Source organism: Phyllobates terribilis, unplaced genomic scaffold (genome assembly GCF_046119375.1).
Source record: "Phyllobates terribilis strain yellow unplaced genomic scaffold, ASM4611937v1 Scaffold_13__5_contigs__length_258822181, whole genome shotgun sequence".
NCBI classification, from domain to species: Eukaryota; Metazoa; Chordata; class Amphibia; order Anura; family Dendrobatidae; genus Phyllobates; species Phyllobates terribilis.
Genome location: NW_027362773.1, coordinates 101,878,017 through 101,893,208, shown reverse-complemented (window position 1 = coordinate 101,893,208; position 15,192 = coordinate 101,878,017).

The following is a 15,192-nucleotide window of genomic DNA, read 5'->3' as shown; positions in this document are numbered from 1 at the left end:
CCAATCCCACGAGGTCAGGGTGATTATGGACCTGATACATCCCGTCATATTGGGGCGTGATTTCCCATTGTTCTACTTCCGGAAGCAGCCGAGCGAGTCGACCTACCACACCCCCCATAGTAATTCACCCCCCAGCTATACCATAAATCACCTCCCCATAGTAAATCCCCCCAGCCATACCATAACTCACCCCCCCATAGTAAATCACCCCCCAGCCATACCATAAATCACCCCCCATAGTAAGTCCCCCCCCAGCCATACCATAACTCACCCCCCCATAGTAAATCATCCCCCCATAGTAAATCACCCCCCAGCCATACAATAAATCATCCCACATAGTAAATCTCCCCCAACCATACCATCACTCACCCTCCCATAGTAAATCACTTCCCAGCCATACCATAAATTACCCCCCATAATAAATCACCCCCCAGCCATACCATAACTCACCTCCCCATAGTAAATCACCCCCCAGCCATACCATAACTCACCTCCCCATAGTAAATCACCCCCCCCCATAGTAAATCCCCCCCCACAATGAATCTTCACCTCCATTGCATCTTGCACCAATGGCCGCCTCTGCAACATCAGCAGCTCTGAGGTCAGAGCTTTAATTGTACTGGTGTCTGAAAGACAAGAGTGCAGTTGAATGCTGGGAGCCGGCGCGCTGAACATTCAGCTTGACACCCTGCTCAGAGAACTGCCGACTCTCAGTCTGGGGGGCGGCAGAATGCAGCCGCCGGGGGAGACACATCGGACCGTCACATTAGGTGGTCCGCCTGCCCCCCCCCCCTAGATACGTCTCTTCACACGAGTCCATGCAAACCACACAGTCCTATCCGTTTTTACCAGCAGCACAGATGACAACAGCCAATACAAGTCTATGGGTCCGTGTAAAACACATAGAGCAGACTGATGGCATCCGTGTGGTATTCATGTGCTGTACGTGTTTAACATTGCAAAATATAGGAGAAGCTTTGGAAATTAATTTTCTTAAGCCATACCTGAAAAAAAACAATGGCAGACTGATCTAAAACACTGACACCGGTACAGTTTTTTTTCCGGTAGCGGCATTATATGGATGTGTGAAAGGGGCCTTAGACAGCCTCCTTTTGCACCAAAATCCTAAAATATATCCAAGCTCCATCCTACAGTTCCTCTTGTTTGGCGCCACACAACAGAGCCGACATGATCTACAATGCCCTCCTGTATACAGTGCCCTCCTTTATACAGTGCCCTCCTGTATACAGTGATAATCATCATTCGTGAACTTTGTCGTTTCAGTCCTTTCCTGTTGCTTTCTGCGTAGTTTATTTTGCATGTTATTTCTGCTCATGCTCTCAGGTTAGTGCACAAGGTAAAGCTGCTCCTACACGGACTTGAGATTGTCCATATGACGGCCCATCAGCGCCCTGCAAGCTTCCCATGCAAACTCAATCATTGATAGCACAACAACAGGATGACCTAATGACAATCCGGCCATATTTATTAGATGGTTGATTTGTGCAGATGGTTGAGGAATCCTTACCCATAGGAGTAATATTCTTCCATCATTGTGATGCTGGTCCTTAAGGATCAAAGCAAGAAGTTATGGTAAATGTGAAGAATCTCGTGGCCTTGATCCACCATGAGGCTCGGAGCGGAGAATCCGAGTAATGGATGGAAATGTCTCTGATGTGATCATAACTTTGTGGTTGTAAAATGTTAATGTCTAATTCCAAAACTCTTAGGTAAGAGTAGCCTCCATAATCCCCAATCCTATATCGGAGACATTGCATGAATAAAATATGTTCCTATTCTGGGAGCTGGGCACAGAAAGGATTTTATTGTCTTTTAGGTCATTTTTATCTCTAGAATTTATTATATTCTAATAGATACAACATTAGTCTGGTCATAATATTATGGTCAAGATGTTCTAATGATGCAATCCTAGAGCAACCCTGCGCGAGACACGGAGAAAACCAAATGTGGGATAGACTATGGGTACAGGTATGGTGTACTTTATTGCAGCAGCTGCCTCAGTTACCTCATTAGGGGGGAAAATTGTCTTTGCACTCCGTCCTTGACACGTGATCTGTAGTCAGGAGCATATTGTCATATATTCACACAAGGCAACTGGAATCTGTTCCACTCATCTGAATTAGTTTGTTTTGGTAGAAAGTGCATGGATTCCTGCAAACTCCACTCAGATTATTAGATATAACTACTATAATACTGCTCCTATGTACAAGAATGTAACTACTAGAATACTGCCCCTATGTACAAGAATATAACTACTATAATACTGCTCCTATTTACAAGAATATAACTACTATAATACTGCCCCCTATGTATAAGAATATAACTATTATAATACTGCCTCCTACAGTGCCTACAAGTAGTATTCAACCCCCTGCAGATTTAGCTGGTTGACACATGCGGAATTAACTTGGCATTGTGACATTTGTACTGTAGATCAGCCTGGAAGTGGGAAATGCACTGCAGCAAATTTTTTATTTATTTATTTATTTATTTATTTTTTAAACGTAAAAAGTTAATTCAGAGTGTCATTTATTATTCAACCCCTCAAACCACAGGAATTCTGTTTGGTCCCCCTAAAGTATTAAGAAGTAGTTCAGGCACCAAGAATAAAGAGCTTCACATGTGTGGATTAAAGATCTCTTTTGCCAGCCTTTTCTGACTATTTAAGACCCTCCCCAAACTTGTGAACAGCACTCAGACATGGTCAACATGGGAAAGACAAAGGAGCATTCCAAGGCCATCAGAGACAAGATCGTGGAGGGTCACAAGGCTGGCAAGGGGTACAAAACCCTTTCCAAGGAGTTGGGCCTACCTGTCTCCACTGTTGGGAGCATCATCCGTAAGTGGAAGGCTTATGGAACTACTGTTAGCCTTCCACGGCCAGGACAGCCTTTGAACGTGTCCTCCCGTGCCGAGGCCAGGCTTGTCCGAAGAGTCAAGGCTAACCCAAGGACAACAAGGAAGGAGCTCGGGGAAGATCTCATGGCAGTGGGGACATTGGTTTCAGTCAATACCATAAGTAACATACTCCACCGCAATGGTCTCCGTTCCAGACGAGCCCGTAAGGTACCTTTACTTTCAAAACGTCATGTCAAGGCTTGTCTACAGTTTCCTCATGATCACTTGGAGGACTCTGAGACAGACTGGTTCAAGGTTCTATGGTCTGATGAGACCAAGATCGAGATCTTTGGTGCCAACCACACACGTGACGTTTGGAGACTGGATGGCACTGCATACGACCCCAAGAATACCATCCCTACAGTCAAGCATGGTGGTGGCAGCATCATGCTGTGGGGCTGTTTCTCTGCCAAGGGGCCTGGCCATCTGGTCCGCATCCATGGGAAGATGGATAGCACGGCCTACCTGGAGATTTTGGCCAAGAACCTCCGCTCCTCCATCAAGGATCTTAAGATGGGTCGTAATTTCATCTTCCAACAAGACAACGACCCAAAGCACACAGCCAAGAAAACCAAGGCCTGGTTCAATAGGGAAAAAGTCAAGGTGTTGGAGTGGCCTAGTCAGTCTCCTGACCTTAACCCAATTGAAAACTTGTGGAAGGAGCTCAAGAATAAAGTCCACATGAGACACCCAAAGAACCTAGATAACTTGGAGAAGATCTGCATGGAGGAGTGGACCAAGATAACTCCACAGACCTGCGCCGGCCTGATCAGGTCTTATAAAAGACGATTATTAGCTGTAATTGCAAACAAGGGTTATTCCACAAAATATTAAACATAGGGGTTGTATAATAATTGACCCACACTTTTATGTTTAAAATTTAATAAAATTCAACTGTGCAACATAACTTTTTGGTTTTTTAAGATTTATGCTTCTGTTCATAAAACCTACTCTCGTTTGCAGTTTGAAGGCTCTAACTTATTTGCATCTTATCAAACCAGCTAAATCTGCAGGGGGTTGAATACTACTTGTAGGCACTGTATGTACAAGAATATAACTATTATAATACTGCCCCCTATGTACAAGATTATAACTACTATAATACTGCTCCTGTGTACAAGAATATAACTACTATAATACTGCCCCCTATGTACAAGAATATAACTACTATAATACTGCCCCTATGTACAAGATTATAACTACTATAATACTTCCCTCTATGTACAAGAATATAACTACTATAATACTGCCCTCTATGTACAAGAATATAACTACTATAATACTGCTCCTATGTACAAGAATATAACTACTATAATACTGCCCCCTATGTACAAGATTATAACTACTATAATACTGCTCCTGTGTACAAGAATATAACTACTATAATACTGCCCCCTATGTACAAGATTATAACTACTATAATATTGCTCCTATGTGCAAGAATATAACTACTTTAATACTGCTCCTATTTACAAGAATATAACTACTATAATACTGCCCCCTATGTATAAGAATATAACTACTATAATACTGCCCCTATGTACAAGAATGTAACTACTATGATACTGCCCCTATGTACAAGAATATAACTACTATAATACTGCCCCTATGTACAAGAATATAACTACTATAATACTGCGCCTATGTACAAGAATATAACTGCTATAATACTGCCCCTATGTACAAGAATATAACTACTATAATACTGCTCCTATGTACAAGAATATAACTACTATAATACTGCCCCCTATGTACAAGAATATAACTACTACAGTATAATACTACCCCCTATGTACAAGAATATAACTGCTATAATACTACTCCTATGTACAATAATATAACTACTATAATACTGCCCCTATGTATAAGAGTATAACTGCTATAATTCTACTCCTATGTACAAGAATATAACTACTATAATACTGCCTCCTATGTATAAGAATAGAACTACTATAATACTGCCCCCTATATACAAGAATAGAACTACTATAATACTGCCCCTATGTACAAGAATATAACTGCTATAATACTACTCCTATGTACAAGAATATAACTACTATAATACTGTACCTATATACAAGAATATAACTGCTATAATACTGCCCCTATGTACAAGAATATAACTACTATAATACTGCCCCTATGTACAAGAATATAACTACTATAATACTGCACCTATATACAAAAATATAGGTACTATAATACTGCCCTCTATGTACAAGAATATAACTACTATAATACTGCCTCCTATGTATAAGAATAGAACTACTATAATACTGCCCCCTATATACAAGAATAGAACCACTATAATGATGATCATACGTATATACCTTTTATAAACACTGTATCCTATGAACACAATATGGATCTGCCTGGGTGGAAAGTTTTGTATGTGGCTGGATTTGCTGCGGCTGTTCTGCTCCTTGCAGACATTGTGTATACACAAGAAGACCATCCATCACTGCTTCATAATAACAGATAATATAATCGCCTCTTGTGCCATTAATGGGGGAACACAGTGTTCTCGTCCTGATTTACTGGACATGGAATTACTGAGTGTGATAGGATCCAGCACCCACTGCTCCAGAAGATGTATGGACACAGGGTGAAAGTGTCCCTGGGGAAGCATCAAAATGAGCAACTGGGATAAGAATGGAAATTTGTTGGGTGAGATGGGAGTTGTGTCCCAATATCAGTGTCGTCCTCAGACTGAGCGGCTCTTCACATTGATAATGGCTGAGCACAGGCAGATAAGACCCTAATGAATTCATGGTTCAGACCCTTCCCCATGGACCTTGCTGTATATCAGTATGATATATGGACACGTTATGGACATTTATTATTGCACCTCCCCTCTCCCTCCTTCTTATTAACCATCTTAATCTCCAAATTAAATTGACCCTAATACAAAAGGTGAAAAATGATTTATTCTTCAGGACCCTTATACAGAAGACGAATAAATCATTGATATCAAGGGGAAGGAAAATGTGAGCACGGACTCATCCGTCAATGACACTAGAGGAGCTAGAACAACTTCATAAATGTGGAATATGTTGTTATATGTAAGGAAGCATGACTATCAATAGCTACTACTGTATAATGTGTTCATAATTTACGAAGGGATCATCTGATCATTTATATTCACTGTTCATCCGGATCTTTCAGGTTCTTTAGGAATAGAATGCTAAAACTGCAGTGAACGCTGACTCACAGGCATCATGAGAAAGGTTGCCAACATTCCTGGATTCATAGGGACTGCCCTGATTTTTGTTTTGATTTTTTTTTACCCTTTTTTTTAGAACTAGTCCCCTAAAAATTGATGCGTGTTTCAGGCTAAAAAGGATGAGGCGTACACATATCCTGCCCTGGCTGCTCGCATGTTGGCATTTCAGAGCAGGATTGGGAAGGCTGGGACAAAAGCAGGACTAAAGTGTCCCTAAATTGTTAACACTAATGTGGGTAACTTTTGTATAGTACCACACTAGAGGTAAAGTGAAAAGATTCACACTCTTCACTTCTGACACTTTCTAGACCCCACTGTTACACACATGTCCCAGGTATCCTGAGCTCTGCTTCCTTCCCCTGGGTCTACTGCCCTTTGCTGTGCTCCACATCAGATTTTGCAAGTTGCCCGGTGTGGATCCATGATTTCATCTCTCTAGACCAATTTTAAGGCCCATTACCTGAGTCTTTGGATTGAGACTCTAGTCCTGTGTTTGGTGTGCTCCACCTTCTGTATTTTGTGTTTTTGCTTTCATTCATCTTTACTGAGTTCCACTTCATCCATCCTGCTCCTGAGATTCCTGTGGGTGCCAAGTACTCGCTAGTCTACCCATCTCCCTTCCAGCTTGATGCATCAATGTCCGGGGTCTGTGTGTCCACCCAGTCTTAGAGAATCCACCTCACCAGGTGAACCTAGCATCCATAACGTTGTGGCACGCTACACATAATGATGTTAAATTGGACCTAGTGATTAGACCTCAGATGACATCATGACTTTCCAGGAACATCTATGCGGCAATTTTTGCAGAGATTAGTCGAAAGAAATTGTTTGAGGCACGTGGTGAAGAAAAGAACGAAAAAGATCCTAATCAGATGAAACATTAATAGTATGTTACTGGATCTAAATATTTATTTTGTATCTATATTTTATAGCCTGCAGAGAAATGATGGGTAGTAACAGTCTTGTTTGTAAAGAAACATACCTTATTATGCATAGTGACGTCCCTTATTGCATACAATGTCCTCATTTATAGCGCCGTACATTAGTACTTCATTATTATATATAGTGCCATCACTTATTACATAGTGCTCTTCCTTATTTTGTATAGTGTGGTCCCTTATTATATACAGTGTCTTTTTATGTACAATGCCTTCCCTTATTAAATGAAGTCCTTATTATGCATAGCGCTCACCCTTATTACTTATAGTGTCCTATTTTATTTTGTGTAGCACCATCCATTATTATTTAGTTTTTCCTTATCATGTATAATGCTGTCAATTATCACAGTGCCCTCCCTTATCCTATACAAGACTGATGCTTGTTTGATTTGTATCTGTCTAGGGTGTGGTATGTATTCAGATTGAGGAGTCAAATACTGTAGATAGGGCAATGCATAAGGGAAAAAAACTTTATTTCCTCACCATCACAACTTTAATTGATTTCAATAAAGAACATCAAAACCAAACGGTATAAATTTCCACTTCTTGCGAAGTTGAGATTACCTGGCCAAACTGTAATCATAAGGTTCATATTAGAATTGAGCAAAAAGATTTGCAAGATCCTGGTCCAGGGTCATATAATTAGTCCATGGCCACCAGACCAGAGGACTGCGAACCTCTTACTACCTGCGGCCTCCTTGACTCCTCTTCTGATTAGTAGTCCGCTGGGACACCATGACATTGTGGCGTGATGCAAGCATGACGCCGTTGTTGCAGACTAATCAGAAGAGTTGGAGATAGCAAGAGGTTTGCAGGGCTCTGAACAAATAACCATGGACTACCGGCGGCTATGGACTACCAACGTGTTCATTGTACCAAAATCCTGCAAATCTTTTGGCCAAACTCTAATACATATTAAGAAGGGAACAGATTGCAGACTTCAATTTTCAAATGTGACTTGCTGTTAGTTTTATATCTACAGCGATCAACATCTTCTAAGCTGAACAGCGCATTTCTGCAGAAATAAAACACGCGATTTAAAGATCAGAAAATAATACTGGACCTGCCAAGGAAGTTCTTAAAAAAACCTCTAAAACCAGTTTATAGTTTTGGTTTTGCCCAATTTTAAGTCAGAACTGACTCCGTCTCTACGTCTTGAAATCTTCCAAATATTTAAAATAAAAGTAAAAAGTTTCGAAACCATTAGATTTTCTCCTCTGAGGGAAGCATTACCATCGCTTGTAAGAAATTCACATAGGGCTGATGTCATTACTATTGCGGATACATAGTTTTCATATCTGCACTTGTGGGAGTAGTGTCTCAATTACTCAGAAATGATTAGAAATAAACCTTCTGTCCCTCTGCGGCTCCTTAAAATAACATCGGGAACAATTTTGAGGCGCCCCACACCGGTCTGATCCGGGTGAATCCAGCAACATGCAGCAATACTTTATCAGAATTGATTTGTGCCTCAGAATAATTTTTATGATGATTGGATTCCTTCTCCACATCTGGACCCACCATGAGCCAAGAATCCTTCTGGTCTCTGAATTGTCCCATGGTGGCTATAGACGATGAATAAGACTCTTCTGTTTATCCCCTAGTTCTGCAATTTGATGTCTTTCTATCAACGCAGAAGTTACAGGATCCGACATTAGGAGTATCTGAGGGTGGCAGCTTTTCATTCAGTATCAAAAAGGAATAGTCGGCACTCCGTACAATTAGGGTGGTGCACGTGGAGAACAATGTCTGAAGGAAAAGAAAATCCCGGCACTCACGTGTTGATATTGATGTTTGGATTAGAACATTTATGATTTATTTATGAGATGGAATCCATGTCTCAACATTTATACTCCTATATTTGATTGGAGACTATTTGGATATATGAATTTATTTGTCATTTATATATTGGGTTCCATGGGAAATATTAAAAAATCAAAAAATATTAAGGATTTTTTTCTAGAAAAACTATGAAATGTTACATATATTTAGCCGAGAGAATATGGGGAAATATAGGTATTGAAATGTGATACATTCATGTAATAAATTCTACAATCTGCGATTTATATATTCTGATATTTGGTTGGGGATTACTTAAATATATGAATTCACTTGTTTTTTGTTTGTGGAAATTTAATGTATTAGTGCTTATTTTTTGTATGTTATTGTAATAGTTTTGTTATATATTTTTTGTTTTGTTGGTCTACTCTTTTTTATGTTAATGAGAATTATGTCATTTCCGTGGATTTGTGTATAAATGTTTTGACTGAATGTATTTAATCACAATTGAAAAAAGCCTTGGACAGGCTGAAACGTCTTTGTGTGAGTTGTGGAATAAATCAACTGATTATCAACACGTGAGTGCCGGGATTTTCTTTTCCTGCAGCTTTTCATTCAGACCTCAATGGGGTTCCTAAAATGTGCTGCACTAGAGCAGGGTGACTTCTCCACACTAATAAGCTGATCGGTAGGTCAGAGTCTAGACTTTAAGTTCCTTGGCCACTCAGAACGCCCAAATGTGTTTTACTTTATAGATTCAAGATTGCAACTTCCAGAATTGTTGCTGAAAGTTAGAAGTTGAGAAGAAGTGCCGGAAAAGACAAGATAGGAAAGCGAATCAGGAAGTTGGAAAATGGACACTCTCATGATTTCCATTAATGGTTGCCATTTTGCACCTTCTACTTTTGATGGGGATCAGTATACACAACTCCTTAGTGGTTCTGCAAAGGGTGGCTTGGGCTTGTAGACATTTTAAGGGAATGTTTTCAGATTTGTTTTGACCTCGGAAGGTTTCTGACTTAGATCAGGATTAAGACACCATGATGGTTTAGCAAAAAAATCTATTCTGAGAAAATTCCCCAAAGGTCGACGAGAACTAGAATGTAAGATTCTTCCATGGAAATGAATGATAGTTATATTGGAAACCAATTATTTTATTGTCTTGAAGTCGGTGCCAGATCTCCGTTTATTGTCAACAACAACTAAAAATACTTTAGGATGTTCGCATTTCCCGGCCAAACCAATGAGGAAAATGTGGATGAAAGCAGGAGACGTCACCCATAAATCAGGATTACAATCTATTTTCTAGGATATTCGCTGTATTTGTTCTATCTTTCTGGTCCTCACTCCATGATGAATGTGACCTCCTTGTAGACACTGAGTGTTACACAACTGCACTCTTATAAAGCTTATGTTTTGGTGCTAGGTGAAAAGTCTCCTGCTTCTGTGGGTCCTCTAGTTCAGATTGGCCCAGAATCCTCCTTGTGGGGTATTAGAAATGGCAATCACCAAGATGGAAAGGCTCCAATTAGATTCAATAAGAAATGAAGATAATTGAGACCCACAAATAGTTAGGGGTACACCTCTGATTACACCACAATAGACATGAGTTATTGGCTAGAAGAAAGCATCAGATCTAATCGTTTAGATCCTGGCAATGGTTGGTATTTTGGTACAATGTATAAGCTAGGTCTTATATGGGTAAAGGCTATGGAGATTTGATATGCAACTTAAAACAAGCCAATCTCACTACCTCTGAGCAGGAACTGGTGGAAAATGGAAGTGGTGTCCAAGCACGATCAATATTTGGACCTCTTATATTCCAGGAGCTATTGTGTTAGTACCGTGTCAACACTTGGCTCCCATAAACATGAAGGTGGATGCCCTTCTTCTCGATCGTTGCCCAAGCTACAACCCCTGGTAAAAAATATGGAATCACCGGGCTCGAAGGACGTTCATTCAGTTGTTTAATGTTGTTGAAAAATAGCAGATCACAGACATGGCACAAAACTAAAGTCATTTCAAATGGCAACTTTAGGGCTTTAAGAAACACTAAAAGAAATCAAGATTAAAAATGTGGTGCTCAGTAAGGATATTTTTTTCCAGACCAAGCAGAGGTGAAAAATTATGGAATCACTCAATTCTGAGGAAAAAATTATGGAATCATGAAAAACAAACACACAAAAGAACACTCCAATACATCACTAGGATTTTGTTGCACCACATCTGGCTTTAATAACAGCTTGCAGTCTCTGAGGCATGGACTTAATGAGTGACAAACAGTACTCTTCATCAATCTGGCTCCAACTTTCTGTGATTGCTGTTGCCAGATCAGCTTTGCAGGTTGAAGCCTTGTCATGGACCATTTTCTTCAACTTCCACCAAAGATTTTCAATTGGATAGAAATACGGACTATTTGCAGGCCATGACGTTGACCTTATGTGTCTTTCAAGGAATGTTTTCACAGTTTTTGCTCTAAGCATGATGCATTATTATCTTGAAAAATGATGTCATCATCCCCAAACATCCTTTCAATTGATGGGATAAGAAAACTGTCCAAAATATCAATGTAAACTTGGGCATTTATTGAAGATGTAATGACAGTCATCTCCCCAGTGCCTTTACCTGACATGCAGCCCCATATCATCAATGACTGTGGAAATTTGGACGTTCTCTTCATGCAGTCATCTTTATAAATCGCATTGGAACGGCACCAAACAAAAGTTCCAGCATTATCACCTTGCCCAAAGCAGATTCTCGATTCATCACTGAATATGACTTTCATCCAGTCATCCACAGTCCACGATTGCTTTTCCTTAGCCCATTGTAACCTTGTTTTTTTCTGTTTAGGTGTTAATGATGGCTTATGTTCAGCTTTTCTGTATGTAAATCCCATTTCCTTTAGGCGGTTTCTTACAGTTTGGTCACAGACATTGACTCCAGTTTCCTCCCATTCGTTCCTCATTTGTTTTTTGTGCATTTCCTGTTTTGGAGACATATTGCTTTAAGTTTCCAGTCTTGATGCTTTGATGTCTTCCTTGGTATACCAATATGTTTGCCTTTAACAACCTTCCCATGTTTGTATTTGGTCCAGATTTTAGACACAGCTGACTGTGAACAACTAACATCTTTTGCAACATTGTGTGATGATTTACCTTCTTTTAAGAGTTTGATAATCCTCTCCTTTGTTTCAATTGACATCTCTCATGTTGGAGCCATGATTCATGTCAGTCCACTTGGTGCAACAGCTCTCCAAGGTGTGATCACTCCTTTTTAGATGCAAACTAAAGAGCAGATCTAATTTGATGCAAGTGTTAGTTTTGGAAATGAAAATTTACAGGGTGATTCCATAATTTTTTCCCTCTGCTTGGTCTGAAAAAAATTACCCTTACTGAGTACCACACTTCTTATCTTGATTTCTTTTAGTGTTTCTTAAAGCCCTAAAGTTGCCATTTGAAATGACTTTAGTTTTGTGCCATGTCTGTGATCTGCTTTTTTTCAACAACATTAAACAACTGAATGAACATCCTCCGAGCCCGGTGATTCCATAATTTTTGCCAGGGGTTGTATATGGCTTCTGTGACGAAACGGCAACAGGGAGACCCCGCAGAACCTCTGTTGCCACTACTTGTGATGGATCCACACCCCGCCACCCACATGACTTCACCCTACGCCAGACGTAGCACGTGATATGGATCTACCCTTTGCACCAATGTGACGTTCAGCACCCCCCTCAAGGACACGTAAGCTCAGATTGGTGCAGTTCTACACAGTCTCCCCTGTCCACAAGGGCACAGTGAGGCACCAGGGAGTGAGCAAAGGTGGCCCACTCAGATACTGACGTGGCACCACACTCGCTCACACCCCCTGACAGACTGAGAGGCTCTTTCACTGGTTCCATTTTGTCACGGAAGCGCACAACATATTCGATGACCGACACTCCAGGGGTGGCTAAGTCCCCTTCCCAGACCTCCTTAACCAGAGCCAGTGGGCCCCGTGCACGCTGGCCATACAGGAGCTCAAAGGGGGAGAACCCCGTTGAGGCCTGTGGAACCTCCCGATAGGCAAATAGCAGGTGTGGGAGGTACTGTTCCCAGTCGCGCCCGTGGGAGTTGACCAACATCTTAAGTATCTGTTTCAGGGTGCCATTGAACCGTTTGCACAGGCCGTTGGTCTGTGGGTGGTACAGGCTGGTCACCAGATGTTGCACCTGTATTTGCTTACAGAGAAACTCCATCAGCTGTGACATGAACTGGGTCCCCAGGTCAGTGAGCATTTCCTGGGGAAAACCCACTCGGGAGAAAATCTCCAGTAAGGCGGTGACCACTTGGCGGCCTGAATGGACGACTAGGCTACCGCTTCCGGGTACCAGGTGGCATAGTCTACTATAGTCAGTCCCGGAGCTGCTGGGAGTGGCCATCGGGCCAATCAAATCCACAGCCACCCTCCTGAAAGGCTCTTCAATGATGGGCAGAGTTACCAGTGGGGCTTTGGGGCGCTGCCCCGCCTTCTCCACCCTCTGACAGGTGTCACACAACAGGCAGTAGACAGTCACCTCGGCCCCCATCCTTGGCCAGTTGAAATGCTGGGCTAATTTGGCCTTGGTATTAGTGATCCCTAAATGTCCGGCCATCGGAATCTAATGCGCCATCCACAACAACTCTGCCCTGAACGAATAGGGTACCACTAACTGTCGGTCCCTGGGCCACGCCTCCAGTGAACCTCGCTGGACCGTTACTCGGTACAGCCGCCCTTGGTCCCAGACCACCCGCTCGAGGTCTGAGTCCGAGGGAGGCTGTACCGTCTGCTCCTTAGTTCGTCTCCTGTCGGTTCCCCAGGACCTGTCTCCTGGCCTCTATCTGACCCGGCAGCCACTTGGTCGGAAGGGGAGAAGCCATCGGAATCCCGAGGGGCCCCTGGGGCCCAGGTGCCACCACTGCGCGTGACAGCGGCCATGGCCCCTGTGACCACTGGTAGCGCCTGCTTTTCCTCTGATTTTGACAAAGCCTCCGGTCTAAATTGACTACTCTGACCCTTTGACATCTCGGTTGTGGGGGAACCCTGCCATGCGGCCTTATCTGGGAGCCCTACCTCTCCTGGGACTGGTCTGCCCTCCATGGCATGCTGCTTGCCCCCTCACAGGACAAACTGTTCCAGCCTGCTGGCTGGCCGCAATCTATGGCCTTATCCCAGCCGACATGATTAATCTCCCCCCCCCAGGGGAGAGGGACACAGTACGTCACCCACCCCCACATCCCCATCAGTAGGCATGTTCATAACATTAGCAGCAATAGGGGTGGACATGACATTGTCTGGAGAGTTAGGCCTTGGGGGTTCAGTGGCCACATAATGGGACACTAGTCGCCCCAAGTCTCTCGGAAGTAAAACACTCGCTGGAATGTTCGGAGTTACCCCCACCTCCGCATTCCCCTCCCAGCACCTAAGTCCAAATACACTTTGGTGACAGGCAGCGCCGGCTCGACGCCTCCAATCTCGGAGACAGCGAGAGTATTCCCAGGTATTAAATCCTGGGGTGACACCAGTTCAGGCTGCATAAGGGTCATCTCAGCGCCGGTGTCTCGCAGTCCCATGGTCCTGGTGTGGCCTATGTTGACAGTCTGAAGGTTGTCAAGGGACCTCCCACCACCCCCACTCACACACAAAACAGTGGACAGTTTCTGGGACGAGGACGGGCCCTTCTGGCGCTGGGGACACATGGCTTTGAAGTGGCCCGGCTGTCTGCAAAGGGGACACAGTCGGGGTTCCCCTACTGGTGTGGAGAGGAAAGCATGGGTAGGTGGCCCCTGGGGGCAGGGACAGCAGGCACCGCGTTCGTCTTACTCCCTCTTCAGCCGGCCAGTTTCTTGGCCTCTAGAATCCTGTTGTTGGAGTACTCGTTGGCAAGGGTCGCTGTTGCAAATGCCCCCTTTGGCTTCCAGTTGCGGAGGTACTGTTGGAGGTCCTCCGGGAAGTTCAACAGAAACTGATCAGTCGTGATGAGCTCTTTCAGCTGCTGGACGGTGGTGAGCTCCAGTCCCGTTGTCCATTGATCAATGGCTCTCAGTAGGGCTCACATGTGATCGACCCAGCTGTCTTCAGGACCCCGCTGCACACTCCGGAGCTTCTTCCGTTACGGCTCAGGGGTCAGGTTGTACTGCCAGACCAGAGCCTGCATGATGTCCTCATAGCTCAGAGTGAACTCACGGGGCAGGTACCCGAAGATTTCCAGGGCCTAAGGCAAGGGGTTAAGATCCGGGCCCACTGGTCCTCAGGCAGATGGTACTGACGGCAGGTTTTTTCAAATGCCAGCAAGAAAGTGTCCAAGTCCCCTCC